The following is a 17,089-nucleotide window of genomic DNA, read 5'->3' as shown; positions in this document are numbered from 1 at the left end:
AACATTGTATACGTGTCTATGGTATCTCAAGATTACATAATATATAATACAAGTTGATTAAGTTATGGTTGGAATAGATTTGTTACCAATTTTCACGTAGCTAAAATGAGAAAAATTATCCAATCTTGTTTTACCCATAACTTCTTCATTTTAAATCCGTTTTGAGTGAATCAAATTGCTATGGTTTCATATTGAACTCTATTTTATGAATCTAAACAAAAAAAGTATAGGTTTCTAGTCGGAAAAATAAGTTACAAGTCGTTTTTGTAAAGGTAGTCATTTCAGTCGAAAGAACGACGTCTAGATGACCATTTTAGAAAACATACTTCCACTTTGAGTTTAACCATAATTTTTGGATATAGTTTCATGTTCATAATAAAAATCATTTTCTCAGAATAACAACTTTTAAATCAAAGTTTATCATAGTTTTTAATTAACTAACCCAAAACAGTCCGCGGTGTTACTACGACGGCGTAAATCCGGTTTTACGGTGTTTTTCGTGTTTCCAGGTTTTAAATCATTAAGTTAGCATATCATATAGATATAGAACATGTGTTTAGTTGATTTTAAAAGTCAAGTTAGAAGGATTAACTTTTGTTTGCGAACAAGTTTAGAATTAACTAAACTATGTTCTAGTGATTACAAGTTTAAACCTTCGAATAAGATAGCTTTATATGTATGAATCGAATGATGTTATGAACATCATTACTACCTTAAGTTCCTTGGATGAACCTACTGGAAAAGAGAAAAATGGATCTAGCTTCAATGGATCCTTAGATGGCTCAAAGTTCTTGAAGCAAAATCATGACACGAAAACAAGTTCAAGTAAGATCATCACTTGAAATAAGATTGTTATAGTTATAGAAATTGAACCAAAGTTTGAATATGATTATTACCTTGTATTAGAATGATAACCTACTGTAAGAAACAAAGATTTCTTGAGGTTGGATGATCACCTTACAAGATTGGAAGTGAGCTAGCAAACTTGAAAGTATTCTTGATTTTATGAAACTAGAACTTTTGGAATTTATGAAGAACACTTAGAACTTGAAGATAGAACTTGAGAGAGTTCAATTAGATGAAGAAAATTGAAGAATGAAAGTGTTTGTAGGTGTTTTTGGTCGTTGGTGTATGGATTAGATATAAAGGATATGTAATTTTGTTTTCATGTAAATAAGTCATGAATGATTACTCATATTTTTGTAATCTTATGAGATATTTCATGCTAGTTGCCAAATGATGGTTCCCACATGTGTTAGGTGACTCACATGGGCTGCTAAGAGCTGATCATTGGAGTGTATATACCAATAGTACATACATCTAAAAGCTGTGTATTGTACGAGTACGAATACGGGTGCATACGAGTAGAATTGTTGATGAAACTGAACGAGAATGTAATTGTAAGCATTTTTGTTAAGTAGAAGTATTTTGATAAGTGTATTGAAGTCTTTAAAAAGTGTATAAATACATATTAAAACACTACATGTATATACATTTTAACTGAGTCGTTAAGTCATCGTTAGTCGTTACATGTAAGTGTTGTTTTGAAACCTTTAGGTTAACGATCTTGTTAAATGTTGTTAACCCAATGTTTATAATAACAAAAGAGATTTTAAATTATTATATTATCATGATATTATGATGTACGAATATCTCTTAATATGATATATATACATTAAATGTCGTTACAACGATAAACGTTACATATATGTCTCGTTTCAAAATCATTAAGTTAGTAGTCTTGTTTTTACATATGTAGTTCATTGTTAATATAATTAATGATATGTTTACTTATCATAATATCATGTTAACTATATATATAACCATATATATGTCATCATATAGTTTTTTACAAGTTTTAACGTTCGTGAATCACCGGTCAACTTGGGTGGTCAATTGTCTATATGAAACCTATTTTAATTAATCAAGTCTTAACAAGTTTGATTGCTTAACATGTTGGAAACATTTAATCATGTAAACATCAATCTCAATTAATATATATAAACATGGAAAAGTTCGGGTCACTACACATTGGGCCCCTTTCGAGCGATGGGGGCAACACTTTTATACTCATTGGCCTTATGACCAACTCCTTGGCACCGGTGGCAAATTAACTTGCCACATTCACCAAAGTGATGCTTGTTGCATTTGTTGCAAAGAGGTAGGTTCCCGGCATAACCCTTCTTGCCGTCGGAGGTGTAAGGCTTCTTAGCAAAGTTGTTGTTGCTTGATTGGGAGGGTTCCCACTTTCTTTTGTTGCCGCCCGATTTATCCTCAGCCTTAGGTGCCGGAACTACGATTTCGTCAATCGTTTCGATCAATTGGCGGGCCATGTTCAAAGCTTGTTGTAGGTTAGCGGGTTTGGATGACATCACCCCTTGTTTGATGCTCTTTGGAAGACCATACATATAAAGTTCGACCCTTTGAGATTCGGGGTTCACGAGGTTTTGACACATCAAGGATAGTTCGGTGAATCGTTGATTATAGGCCTTGAGATCGTTTCCGACCGCCTCTAAGGTTCTTAGCTCTTGTTCGAGCTTTCGGGTTTCTTCGCGAGGGAAATATTCGATGACCATCTTTTCCCTTAAATTGGCCCAAGAGAGGGCGTGAGCTTCATCGGTACCCACCGATTGTACATAAGTATTCCACCATGTAAGAGCGACACCGGCGAAGGTGTGAGTGGAGTATTTGACCTTGTCTTGGTCCCAACAACCGCTTATGCTAAAGACGGCTTCCGTTTGCTCAAACCATCGGGTGAGCACAACCGGTCCCCCGGTTCCATCAAAAGTGTGAGGTTTGCACCCCATGAAGGATTTGTAGGAGCACCCTTCGTTTGAGTTACCGGCTCCATTGTTGTTGTTGTTGTGGTTGTTGTTATTGTTGTTATTGGATGAGTGACCGGCCATGGCCGCATCCATGGCGGTGGCTATCATGCGTTGTAAGGCTTGTTCGGGAGTTTCATTGCGTCGTACACGGCGAGGGGCCATTGTTCCTTCAAAACACATGAATATCGTTGATTAGTATCCTTAATAAATCTAACCGTGATATGGAATAAGGATAGAGAGAAATTTTCCTTGACTCGCCTTAAATTCTTTATGTCGAAATGTCGGAACGTCCATGTGAATCACCGTAATATAATCTCGGAAATTATACTACCCTGGTTCACATGTGCATTTAATATTACTTCATAAGGTCAAGGTGGCGCGTCAATAAAATTTATCAGCGTAAGATCAAGATCGAACAAGAGTTAGATATGATAGGAGAATTCGAGTATGATGCACAAGTAGTCAAATAATTCCTACTTCAAGTCTATATGCCGGTTGTAGTCTAGATTCACTAATGTACCCTATGACGCGGGGTATACACAAATGAACTCTAAATCCCTACAACCAAAGCTCTGATACCATCTGTAGCGACCCGACCAAATCATGTTTGACGGTGCCGTCTACGTAGGTCCCATTACATGGTCATAAGTCCTTAAGACAAAGTTTGACCGAAAATATGTCGCATTCATTTCATAATTTTAGATGTTTCAAAGTTTACAAAAGTAGTTTCCATAACTAGTACATAACAATGTTTAAAGTACAAATGAAACACGTGCGACATAGTTTAAAGTAGTCAAAAGACGCTCCAACTATGCAAGTACACTCGACATCCAAAGCAAGTATCAAAAAGAATGTGCGGAAGCATGTATCACCTAATGTTCAAGTACCTGAGAAAAACATAGAAATCTGTCAACGAAAACGTTGGTGAAATCATAGGTTTAAGTAAGTAAGTATGTAAAAGTAAGTCGAACCACAAGATTTGCATCATTGATAAATAGTAATACATTCTAAAAGTTAATATTCACGAGCACCCAATTATCAAGGCTTAACGTTTCCTTCCATAGAACCCCATCACAATAGTGTTAGAACATACACTGTTTCTCGAAAATATATTTCACCCGTAGACGGTAGCGAACCGTCTGAAGTGAGGGTTTGTCAAACCCATATGGCCATACAACATAAGTTCACGCCTACACTTACACCCTGCAAGTGTAACTAATGATAATCGAATTGAGGATTTTGTTCTGAACTCGTATGTAGAATGTTTGTTTTCATGTACTTGTGTTCACTTAGTTAAAAGAATTGTTTATGTTTTCTCATCCCAAAAGTAAGTTCAAAAGAGTAAGAGTGGGACTATGATCTCACCTTGAGCGAAAGAGTAAATAAGTACTTCGACAAGTAACGTGTGCAAAGAACAATGCTAGCCTTGACCTAAACAAATAGGTCGTATCAACAACGGTAAACACAAAAGGTCAAAGATGTTCAATTAGTCCTATGGCTCGTTACGACTCGATTACGTAGCATGTGAATCAATTTGTCAAGTTTCATGCATGATACAAGTATAGAAACAAGTTAGGAATGTTGCATAATCATTTGGTTAAGTTTGACAAAAAGTCAAACTTTGGTCGATCAAAGTCAACGAAAAAGTCAACACGTTCGGGTCGGGTCCCGAACTATTTTTCTGAGGTTTTTAATCATATATGAGCATGTTAGAACAAGTTACATGTGAATCGGAGGTGCGTAGCATAGCAAACATTTTCCAAAAATGGACAAAGTTAGACAGCCTACTTTGGCGCGCCGCGCGGGTATATGGCGCGCCGCGCCATTACCTGTGCAGAGAAAACTGGCAGTTTTTAAGTTTTATGCACGAACCTAACTTCAAACAATCACCATTTATGACCCGCAAACAACCAAAGCATATATCTTATATCATCGGAAAGGTATTTTGACAAGGAAAACAACTAAACACATTTCATCAATCAGTTTTACATTTACAACAACCAAAATCACATTCAAAGCTCCTCATTAAATGCATTCAAGTTCATAAATGAAATTCGATGATTCGGCAACCAATTTACATGAATGATATGCCGTTTCGAAGGTGATCAAGCATACAATACAACCTAACACTTACAAATAACATTTTATGTCATTCAAAGCATCAAAAGTCCATTTCAAGTTCATCAAACCCTAACCCAAATCCACCAAAACCAATAATCGAGTTTATGGAGTTTTCTCAAGCAACCTACACATCAAATTGAAGCTAGTGATACTAAGAACACATTTAATACATGCATTTTTAACATTTAACAACATTCAAGCAACCAAATCACCAAATCAAACACACCAAAGTTCATACTCAAGCTAATTACTTCAAATAATGAAATCGAGCATATAAATCATATATTCATGTTAGACTTGAGCCATAGACACTAATTAACAACTTTATAACTTAAAAACATCAAGAACACAAAATCTAGTGATTTTAGAAAGTTACCCAAATGAGATGTAATGGGTATGGAATCGAAGAGGAAGTTGCAAGGATTCCAAATATGTAATTAGTTTAGATTGAAGCTTGCTAGATTTTGATTAGATGATGAATCTTTGAAATGGTGTTTGAGAGAATTTGTGAAAGTATTAGAGAAAAAAGGAAAAGAAAAGAAATAATGAATGGAGGAGGAAGAGTGTTGACTCTTTGACCTAGTCACCTCTTTGCTCCTTTGTCAAACTTAGTCCCTCAACTTTGGAAACGGGTGCGTGAATTACCTACACGAGATAATTTAAAACGCGTATTAACGGGAGATGTTATAAACATATAATGGAGTTTAAAATAGTATAATGGAAAAGTAAACGGAAAAAGGCGGGATGTTACAATTCACAAGTTCCCGAAGAACCAGAAGAAGAGGAAACGGAACCGGAAGAAGAGGAACCAGAAGAAGAGGAACCGGAAGAAGAAGAGGTTCCGGAGGGGGGAATAGTAGGAACCATAGAAAACCGGTCAAATAAAAGAAAATCCTCAACCAATGGACCAAAGTTAATAATGGTCAATGGTGTTTCCGCTAAGGAAGCAAAATATTGGGAAAATTACCAATTTTCTGATGAATCGGATCCTGACGAGGATTCCGATGATGTTATAGAAATTACCCCGACCCAATTTAATGAGGCAAAAGAAAATAATAAGGGAAAAGGCATCAAAATAGAGAAATCTGATTTCGACCCCGATGAACTTTATATGTACCGTCAACACCCGTATTTTCAATATCGTGACAATAACCCGGGAACCTCTAAACCACCAGGTTTTTCTAAACCAATGTGGAAAACGACGACTCGTATTAGAGGAACATCATATATCCCTAGAAGATTAGGAAAAAAAACAAAGTCTGAAGAAGAAGAAACCAGTGATTCAGATTAGAGGGGTGTGAGCATGTTGTGTAATAAATGTATTGTAGTGTGCTTGTACTTTTATGTTCTATGTAAAAATTGCTTGAATTGTTTGTTTTTACGAATATAATCTTTTTCTATTTTACAGTATAAAAACAAAATGGACGTTAAGGGTAGACAACCGAATATTTTAGAAGACCTACCAGAGGAAATGATTGAGGAAATCTTGTCTAGAGTCGGTCAGAATTCATCAGCACATTTAGTTATGGTGAAATTAACTTGTCAAACATTTGAAAGACTTTCCAGAAATGCCTTAGTTTATAAAAGGCTTTCCTTTGATAGGTGGGGTATATCACATCGGGGAGACTTTAAGTTACGCCGTGTTTTCTTTAAAGCGTTAAATGCGGGGAACCCAAATGCAATTTTACGCTACGGCTTAAGAACCTATTTTGATTCAACATATCCCAACATAGGATTTCGTGAATTAGAAAGAGCTTCTAACATGCAACATAAAGAAGCATGTTATGCTTACGGGTTAGTGATGTTCGCTTCTTACCAAAGTGAGAAAAAGAACATCGGATTGCAGCTTTTAAATAAAACTTTTCCACAAGTGACGGATTTAGTAGTTGGGGTGAGAAACAAGGTTTTTAGATTATTACGGGGCTGTTGGACATCACAAAACCCTTGTCCTTTTGACGACATTACAACATGCTGCCTTGCTAATGGTCATAACGGTTATTTTCCACAAGACCAAGGATGGGAATTCGTCTTAGTAAAACCAGAATGCATGACTTGTTTATGGACTTATGAATTACGTGTCTTTATTTTCTTTGCTGAACAACATGTGTATTAACTAGATTTATCTTCAAAACTGTCCTGTATCATAGTGTACTATATTTCATGTTATATGTAATATAGCGAAGTTGTAAGTTTGAAGAATATTTGTATGTGATATATTATTATAATCAGTTTTTCATATGGAATTGTAGTAGTTGAATTGTATATTAGCTACTAAGTATGAACTTAACGGGTAGGTAGTACCTGAATTTAAACTTATAAAACGCTAATATGAAGAAAAAGCTTTTATAAATGAGTTCATATTATGCTACGAGATACTATTGACTACTCTTAATATTCTGTATGATTAAATTGTTTCATTTGACTATTTTGAAGGAAATGGCACTGACTACTCGACACACCTTGAATATGAGCGAAGAGGAATTTCGTGCCTTTCTTGCTTCAAACATAGCCGCAGTACAGGCCGCGCTACATACCAACAATAACTCTGAATCTAGCAATATAGCTAACGGCGCAAGAAATCGTGTAGGATGCTCCTACAAGAAATTCAATACCTGCAAACCTTCAGAATTTGATGGGACCGAAGGACCAATCGGATTGAAACGGTGGACCGAGAAAGTTAAATCGGTGTTTGCCATAAGTAAGTGTGCTGAAGGAGACAAAGTAAAGTACGCTACGCATACCTTCACAGGTATTGCATTAACATGGTGGAATACCTATCTAGAGCAAGTGGGACAAGATACTGCTTACGCGCTACCGTGGTCAGCATTCAAGCACTTGATGAACGAGAAGTACTGTCCCAGAACCGAGGTCAATAAGCTCAAGTCAGAACTTAGAGGGTTACGAACACAGGGATTCGATATTACTTCGTACGAAAGACGATTCACAGAATTGTGCCTATTGTGTCCGAGAGCGTTCGAAGATGAGGAAGAGAAGATCGACGCATTTGTGAAAGGGTTACCGGAGAGAATCCAAGAAGATATAAGTTCACACGAGCTTGCCTCCATACAAAAGGCATGTAGAATGGCTCACAAACTAGTGAACCAGATTGAGGGAAGAATTAAAGAACAGGCAGCCGAAGAGGCCAATGTGAAGTTAGTTAAAAGAAAGTGGGAGGAAAACGGTGATAAGAGTCACCAAAACAACAACAACTATCCCAAAAATCGCAACATCAATCGCAACTACAACAAACGGCACAACAACAACAACAACTACAACAATCATCCCAACAACAATAACAACCACAACAACAACAACAATCAGAAGCAGCTATGCCAAAGGTGTGAAAATTATCACTCGGGGTTCTGCATCAAATTTTGCAACAAGTGTAAAAGAAATGGTCATAGCGCGGCGAAGTGTGAGGTCTACGGACCAGGGGTTAACAGAACGAAAGGAACAAATGGTGTCGGAACGAGTAATGGCGGAGCAAGTAGTGTCAGAGCAAGTTATGCCAATGTAGTTTGTTATAAATGTGGAAAACCGGGCCACATTATTAGAAATTGCCCGAACCAGGAGAACACGAATGGACAAGGCCGCAGAAGAGTTTTCAATAGTAATGCGGCAGAGGCACAGGAAGACCCGAAGCTTGTTACGAGTACGTTTCTTATTGACACTAAATCTGCTTACGTTTTATTTGATTCGGGTGCAGATAGAAGCTATATGAGTAGAGATTTTGGTGCTAAATTAAGTTGTCCATTGATGCCGTTGGATAGTAAATTTTAACTCGAATTAGCAAACGGTAAATTAATTTCAGCAGATTATATATGCCGGAATCGAGAAATTAAACTGGGTAGCGAAATATTTAAGATTGATTTGATACCAGTAGAGTTAGGGAGTTTTGATATAATAGTTGGCATGGACTGGCTGAAGGAGATGAAAGCAGAGATCGTATGTTACAAAAATGCAATTCGCATTGTACGAGAAGAAGGAGAACCCTTAATGGTGTATGGAGAAAAGGGCAACACGAAGCTATATCTTATTAGTAATTTGAAGGCACAAAAACTAATAAGAAAAGGTTGCTATGCTGTTCTAGCACACGTCGAGAAAGTACAAACTGAAGAAAAGAGCATCAATGATGTTCCCGTCGCAAAAGAATTTCCCGATGTATTTCCGAAAGAATTACCGGGACTACCTCCACATCAATCTGTTGAATTTCAAATAGATCTTGTACCAGGAGCTGCACCAATAGCTCGTGCTCCTTACAGACTCGCACCCAGCGAGATGAAAGAACTACAAAGCCAACTGCAAGAACTATTAGAACATGGTTTCATTTGACCAAGCACATCACCATGGGGAGCACTTGTTTTGTTTGTCAAGAAGAAGGATGGTACATTTAGGTTATGTATTGACTACAGAGAGTTGAATAAACTTACCATCAAAAACCGTTATCCACTACCGAGAATTGACGACTTATTTGATCAACTACAAGGCTCGTCGGTTTATTCGAAAATCGATTTACGTTCTGGATATCATCAAATGCGAGTAAAGGAGGATGATATTCCAAAAACTACTTTTAGGACACGTTATGGTCATTACGAGTTTATGGTTATGCCGTTTGGATTGACTAACGCACCACCTGTGTTCATGGACCTTATAAACCGAGTGTGTGGGCCATATCTTGACAAGTTTGTCATTGTATTCATCGATGACATACTTATTTACTCAAAGAATGATCAAGAGCACGAAGAACATTTGAGAAAAGTGCTAGAAGTATTGAGGAAAGAAAAATTGTACGCTAAGTTTTCAAAGTGTGCATTTTGGTTGGAAGAAGTTCAATTCCTCGGTCACATAGTGAACAAAGAAGGTATCCAGGTGGACCCGGCAAAGATCGAAACCGTTGAAAAGTAGGAAACCCCAAAAACTCCGAAGCATATACATCAATTTTTAGGATTGGCTGGTTACTACAGAAGATTCATCCAAGATTTCTCCAAAATAGCAAAACCTTGACTGCATTTGTAGTGACCCGAACTTTTCCATGTTTATATATATTAATTGAGATTGATATTTACATGATTAAATGTTTCCAATATGTTAAGCAATCAAACTTGTTAAGACTTGATTAATTGAAATATGTTTCATATAGACAATTGACCACCCAAGCTGACCGGTGATTCACGAACGTTAAAACTTGTAAAAACTATATGATGACATATATATGGATATATATATAGTTAACATGATACTATGATAAGTAAACATATCATTAAGTATATTAACAATGAACTACATATGTAAAAACAAGACTACTAACTTAATGATTTTTAAACGAGACATATATGTAACGATTATCGTTGTAAAGACATTTAATGTATATATATCATATTAAGAGATATTCATACATGATAATATCATGATAATATAATAATTTAAAATCTCATTTGATATTATAAACATTGGGTTAACAACATTTAACAAGATCGTTAACCTAAAGGTTTCAAAACAACACTTACATGTAACGACTAACGATGACTTAACGACTCAGTTAAAATGTATATACATGTAGTGTTTTAATATGTATTTATACACTTTTGAAAGACTTCAATACACTTATCAAAATACTTCTACTTAACAAAAATGCTTACAATTACATCCTCATTCAGTTTCATCAACAATTCTACTCGTATGCACCCGTATTCGTACTCGTACAATACACAGCTTTTAGATGTATGTACTATTGGTATATACACTCCAATGATCAGCTCTTAGCAGCCCATGTGAGTCACCTAACACATGTGGGAACCATCATTTGGCAACTAGCATGAAATATCTCATAAAATTACAAAAATATGAGTAATCATTCATGACTTATTTACATGAAAACAAAATTACATATCCTTTATATCTAATCCATACACCAACGACCAAAAACACCTACAAACACTTTCATTCTTCAATTTTCTTCATCTAATTGATCTATCTCAAGTTCTATCTTCAAGTTCTAAGTGTTCTTCATAAATTCCAAAAGTTCTAGTTTCATAAAATCAAGAATACTTTCAAGTTTGCTAGCTCACTTCCAATCTTGTAAGGTGATCATCCAACCTCAAGAAATCTTTGTTTCTTACAGTAGGTTATCATTCTAATACAAGTTAATAATCATATTCAAACTTTGGTTCAATTTCTATAACTATAACAATCTTATTTCAAGTGATGATCTTACTTGAACTTGTTTTCGTGTCATGATTCTACTTCAAGAACTTCGAGCCATCCAAGGATCCATTGAAGCTAGATCCATTTTTCTCTTTTCCAGTAGGTTTATCCAAGGAACTTAAGGTAGTAATGATGTTCATAACATCATTCGATTCATACATATAAAGCTATCTTATTCGAAGGTTTAAACTTGTAATCACTAGAACATAGTTTAGTTAATTCTAAACTTGTTCGCAAACAAAAGTTAATCCTTCTAACTTGACTTTTAAAATCAACTAAACACATGTTCTATATCTATATGATATGCTAACTTAATGATTTAAAACCTGGAAACACGAAAAATACCGTAAAACCGGATTTACGCCGCCGTAGTAACACCGCGGGCTGTTTTGGGTTAGTTAATTAAAAACTATGATAAACTTTGATTTAAAAGTTGTTATTCTGAGAAAATGATTTTTATTATGAACATGAAACTATATCCAAAAATTATGGTTAAACTCAAAGTGGAAGTATGTTTTCTAAAATGGTCATCTAGACGTCGTTCTTTCGACTGAAATGACTAACTTTACAAAAATGACTTGTAACTTATTTTTCCGACTATAAACCTATAATTTTTCTGTTTAGATTCATAAAATAGAGTTCAATATGAAACCATAGCAATTTGATTCACTCAAAACGGATTTAAAATGAAGAAGTTATGGGTAAAACAAGATTGGATAATTTTTCTCATTTTAGCTACGTGAAAATTGGTAACAAATCTATTCCAACCATAACTTAATCAACTTGTATTGTATATTATGTAATCTTGAGATACCATAGACACGTATACAATGTTTCGACCTATCATGTCGACACATCTATATATATTTCGGAACAACCATAGACACTCTATATGTGAATGTTGGAGTTAGCTATACAGGGTTGAGGTTGATTCCAAAATATATATAGTTTGAGTTGTGATCAATACTGAGATACGTATACACTGGGTCGTGGATTGATTCAAGATAATATTTATCGATTTATTTCTGTACATCTAACTGTGGACAACTAGTTGTAGGTTACTAACGAGGACAGCTGACTTAATAAACTTAAAACATCAAAATATATTAAAAGTGTTGTAAATATATTATGAACATACTTTGATATACATGTATATATTGTTATAGGTTCGTGAATCAACCAGTGGCCAAGTCTTACTTCCCGACGAAGTAAAAATCTGTGAAAGTGAGTTATAGTCCCACTTTTAAAATCTAATATTTTTGGGATGAGAATACATGCAGGTTTTATAAATGATTTACAAAATAGACACAAGTACGTGAAACTACATTCTATGGTTGAATTATCGAAATCGAATATGCACCTTTTTATTAAGTCTGGTAATCTAAGAATTAGGGAACAGACACCCTAATTGACGCGAATCCTAAAGATAGATCTATTGGGCCTAACAAACCCCATCCAAAGTACCGGATGCTTTAGTACTTCGAAATTTATATCATATCCGAAGGGTGTCCCGGAATGATGGGGATATTCTTATATATGCATCTTGTTATTGTCGGTTACCAGGTGTTCACCATATGAATGATTTTTATCTCTATGTATGGGATGTGTATTGAAATATGAAATCTTGTGGTCTATTGTTACGATTTGATATATATAGGTTAAACCTATAACTCACCAACATTTTTGTTGACGTTTAAAGCATGTTTATTCTCAGGTGAATACTAAGAGCTTCCGCTGTTGCATACTAAAATAAGGACAAGATTTGGAGTCCATGTTTGTATCATATTGTGTAAAAACTGCATTCAAGAAACTGATTTCGATGTAACATATTTGTATTGTAAACCATTATGTAATGGTCATGTGTAAACAGGATATTTTAGATTATCATTATTTGATAATCTACGTAAAGCTTTTTAAACCTTTATTTATGAAATAAACGTTATGGTTTGTTTTAAAAATGAATGCAGTCTTTGAAAAACGTCTCATATAGAGGTCAAAACCTCGCAACGAAATCAATTAATATGGAACGTTTTTAATCAATAAGAACGGGACATTTCAGTTGGTATCCGAGCGTTGGTCTTAGAGAACTAGAATTTTACATTAGTGTGTCTTATCGAGTTTGTTAGGATGCATTAGTGAGTCTGGACTTCGACCGTGTTTACTTGAAAAATGATTGCTTAACAAATTTTGTTGGAAACTATATATTTTTAACATGTGAATATTATGTGATATATTAATCTCTTAACGCGTTTGATATTATGTGATAGATGTCTACCTCTAGAACAAGTCCCATTGACTCACCTAATAATAATGAAGAGTCAAATGTAAATTGGAATGATTTGTGGACTGATTCACAAGTTCCCGAAGAGGAACCGGAAGAAGAGTCGGAACCGGAAGAAGAATCGGAACCGGAAGAAGAATCGGAACCAGATGAAGAAATAGAACCGGTGGGGGAAATAATAAAACGGTTAAGTAAAAGAAAATCCTCAACCAACCGACCAAGGTTAATTATGGTCAATGGTGTTTCCGCCAAGGAAGCAAAATATTGGGAGGATTACCAATTCTCCGATGAATCGGATTCCGACGAGAATTCCGATGATGTTATAGAAATTACCCCAACTGAATTTAAAAAGGCAAAAGAAAATAATAAGGGAAAGGGCATAAAAATAGAGAAATCTAATTCCAACCCCGATGAACTTTATATGTATCGTCAACCCCCGAAGTCCTTAAGTTGTAACAATGACCCGGGAACCTCTAAACCACCAGGTTTTTCTAAACCAATGTGGATCACGATGGCTCGTATTAGGGGAACATCATATATCCCTAGAAACTTGGCAAAACGAACCAAAACCGAAGAAGAAGAAACGAGCGAGTCGGAATAAGATAGTTGTATTCGTGTGGTGTAATATATGTAATATAGTGTTCGTATGCTTTATGATATATGTAAAAATTGCTTGTATTAATAAGTATTTTTTTTATGAATCTAACTCTTGTCTATTTTACAGTTTAAAAACACAAAATGGATAGACAACCCAATATTTTAAGAGACCTACCCGGAGACATGATTGATGAAATCTTGTCTAGAGTCGGCCAGAATTCCTCGGCACAACTATTTAAGGCGAGATCAGTTTGTAAGACATTCAAAGAACGTTCCAAGAATGTCTTGGTTTATAAGAGACTTTCGTTTGAAAGATGGGGGATATCACATTGGGAAACCCATAAGTTACGATGTGTTTACTTTGACGCATATATTGCGGGGAACCCAAATGCTATTTTACGCAACGGGTTAAGAAATTATTTTGACTCAATATATCCGAATATTGGACTTCGTGATTTAGAAAAAGCGGCTAACATGCAACATAAAGAAGCATGTTATGCTTACGGATTAGTAATGTTCGCTTCTCACCAAAGTGAGAACAAGAACATCGGGCTACAACTATTAAACAAAACGTTTCCACAAGTGACGGAGTCGGTAATTGGGGTAAGAAATGAGGTTTTTAGATTATTACGGGACTGTTGGACATTACGTAACCCTCGTCCCTTTGACGACGTTACAACACGCTGTCTTATCAACGACCATAACGGTTATGTTGCACAAGACCAAGGATGGGAAGTAGTCCTAGTAAAACCAGAATGCATGACTTGTTTCTGGACGTATGAATTACGTGTCTTTATTGCCTTTGCTGAACGACTTGTGTACTAGCTAGAATTATCTTCACAACTATCTTGTATCAAAGTTATTGTGTGCTATATTTCATGCTTTATGTAAAATAAGCGGTATTGTAAGTTTGTAAAATATTGTATAAAAGTTTGAACGCGAAATATTATTATAATCAGTTTTTCATATAGAATTGTAGTAGTTGAATTGTATATTAGCTACTAAGTATGAACTTAACGGGTAGGTACTACCCGAATTTAAACTTATAAAACGCTAATATGAAGAAAAAGCTTTTATAAATGAGTTCATATTATGCTACGAAATACTATTAACTACTCTTAATATTCTGTATGATTAACTTGTTCCATTTGACTATTTTGAAGGAAATGGCACCGACTACTCGACACACCGTGAATATGAATGAAGAGGAATTCCGTACTTTTCTAGCTTCAAACATAGCCGCAGTACAGGCTGCGCTACATACCAACAATAACCTTGGATCTGGCAGTACAGGAAATCGTGTAGGATGCACCTACAAAGAATTCACTGCCTGCAAACCTTTGGAATTTGATGGAACCGAAGGACCGATCGGATTGAAACGGTGGACCGAGAAGGTCGAATCGGTGTTTGCCATAAGTAAGTGTACTGAAGAGGACAAAGTAAAGTACGCTACGCATACCTTCACAGGTTCTGCGTTAACATGGTGGAATACCTATCTAGAGCAAGTGGGACAAGACGATGCGTACGCACTACCGTGGTCAGCATTCAAGCACTTGATGAACGAGAAGTACCGTCCCAGAACCGAGGTCAATAAGCTCAAGACAGAACTTAGAGGGTTACGAACCCAAGGATTTGATATTACCACGTACGAAAGACGATTCACAGAATTGTGCCTATTGTGTCCGGGAGCATTCGAAGATGAGGAAGAGAAGATCGACGCGTTTGTGAAAGGATTACCGGAAAGAATCCAAGAAGATATAAGTTCACACGAGCCCACCTCCATACAACAGGCATGTAGAATGGCTCACAAACTCGTGAACCAAATTGAAGAAAGAATTAAAGAACAGACTGCTGAAGAGGCCAATGTGAAGCAAGTCAAAAGAAAGTGGGAGGAAAACGGTGATAAGAATCACCAATACAACAACAACAGCAATTACAACAATAATCGCAACAATTATCCCAACAATCGCAACATCAATCGCAACTACAACAAACGGCCCAACAACAACAACAACAACAACAACAACAACAACAGTAACTACAACAATCATCCCAACAACAATAATAACCGCAACAACAACAACAATCAGAAGCAGCTATGCCAAAGGTGTGAAAAGTATCACTCGGGGTTCTGCACCAAATTTTGCAACAAGTGTAAAAGAAATGGTCATAGCGCGGCAAAGTGTGATGTCTACGGACCAGGGGTTAACAGAACGAAAGGAACAAATGGTGTCGGAACGAGTAATGGCGGAGCAAGTAGTGTCGGAGCAAGTTATGCCAATGTAGTTTGTTATAAATGTGGAAAACCGGGCCACATTATTAGAAATTGCCCGAACCAGGAGAACACGAATGGACAAGGCCGCGGAAGAGTTTTCAATATTAATGTGGCAGAGGCACAGGAAGACCCGGAGCTTGTTACGGGTACGTTTCTTATTGACAATAAATCTGCTTACGTTTTATTTGATTCGGGTGCGGATAGAAGCTATATGAGTAGAGATTTTTGTGCTAAATTAAGTTGTCCATTGACGCCTTTGGATAGTAAATTTTTACTCGAATTAGCAAATGGTAAATTAATTTCAGCAGATAATATATGTCGGAATTGAGAAATTAAACTGGTTAGCGAAACATTTAAGATTGATTTGATACCAGTAGAGTTAGGGAGTTTTGATGTGATAATCGGTATGGACTGGTTGAAAGAAGTGAAAGCGGAGATCGTTTGTTACAAAAATGCAATTCGCATTATACGAGAAAAAGGAAAACCCTTAATGGTGTACGGAGAAAAGGGCAACACGAAGCTACATCTTATTAGTAATTTGAAAGCACAAAAACTAATAAGAAAAGGTTGCTATGCTGTTCTAGCACATGTCGAGAAAGTACAAACTGAAGAAAAGAGCATCAATGATGTTCCCGTCGTAAAAGAATTTCCTGATGTATTTCCGAAAGAATTACCGGGATTACCCCCACATCGATCCGTTGAATTTCAAATAGATCTTGTACCAGGAGCTGCACCAATAGCTCGTGCTCCTTACAGACTCGCACCCAGCGAGATGAAAGAACTACA

Source organism: Rutidosis leptorrhynchoides, chromosome 1 (genome assembly GCF_046630445.1).
Source record: "Rutidosis leptorrhynchoides isolate AG116_Rl617_1_P2 chromosome 1, CSIRO_AGI_Rlap_v1, whole genome shotgun sequence".
In the NCBI taxonomy this organism is placed as follows: Eukaryota; Viridiplantae; Streptophyta; class Magnoliopsida; order Asterales; family Asteraceae; genus Rutidosis; species Rutidosis leptorrhynchoides.
The sequence above is the reverse complement of the archived record's forward strand: the minus strand, read 5'-3'. Positions refer to the sequence as shown.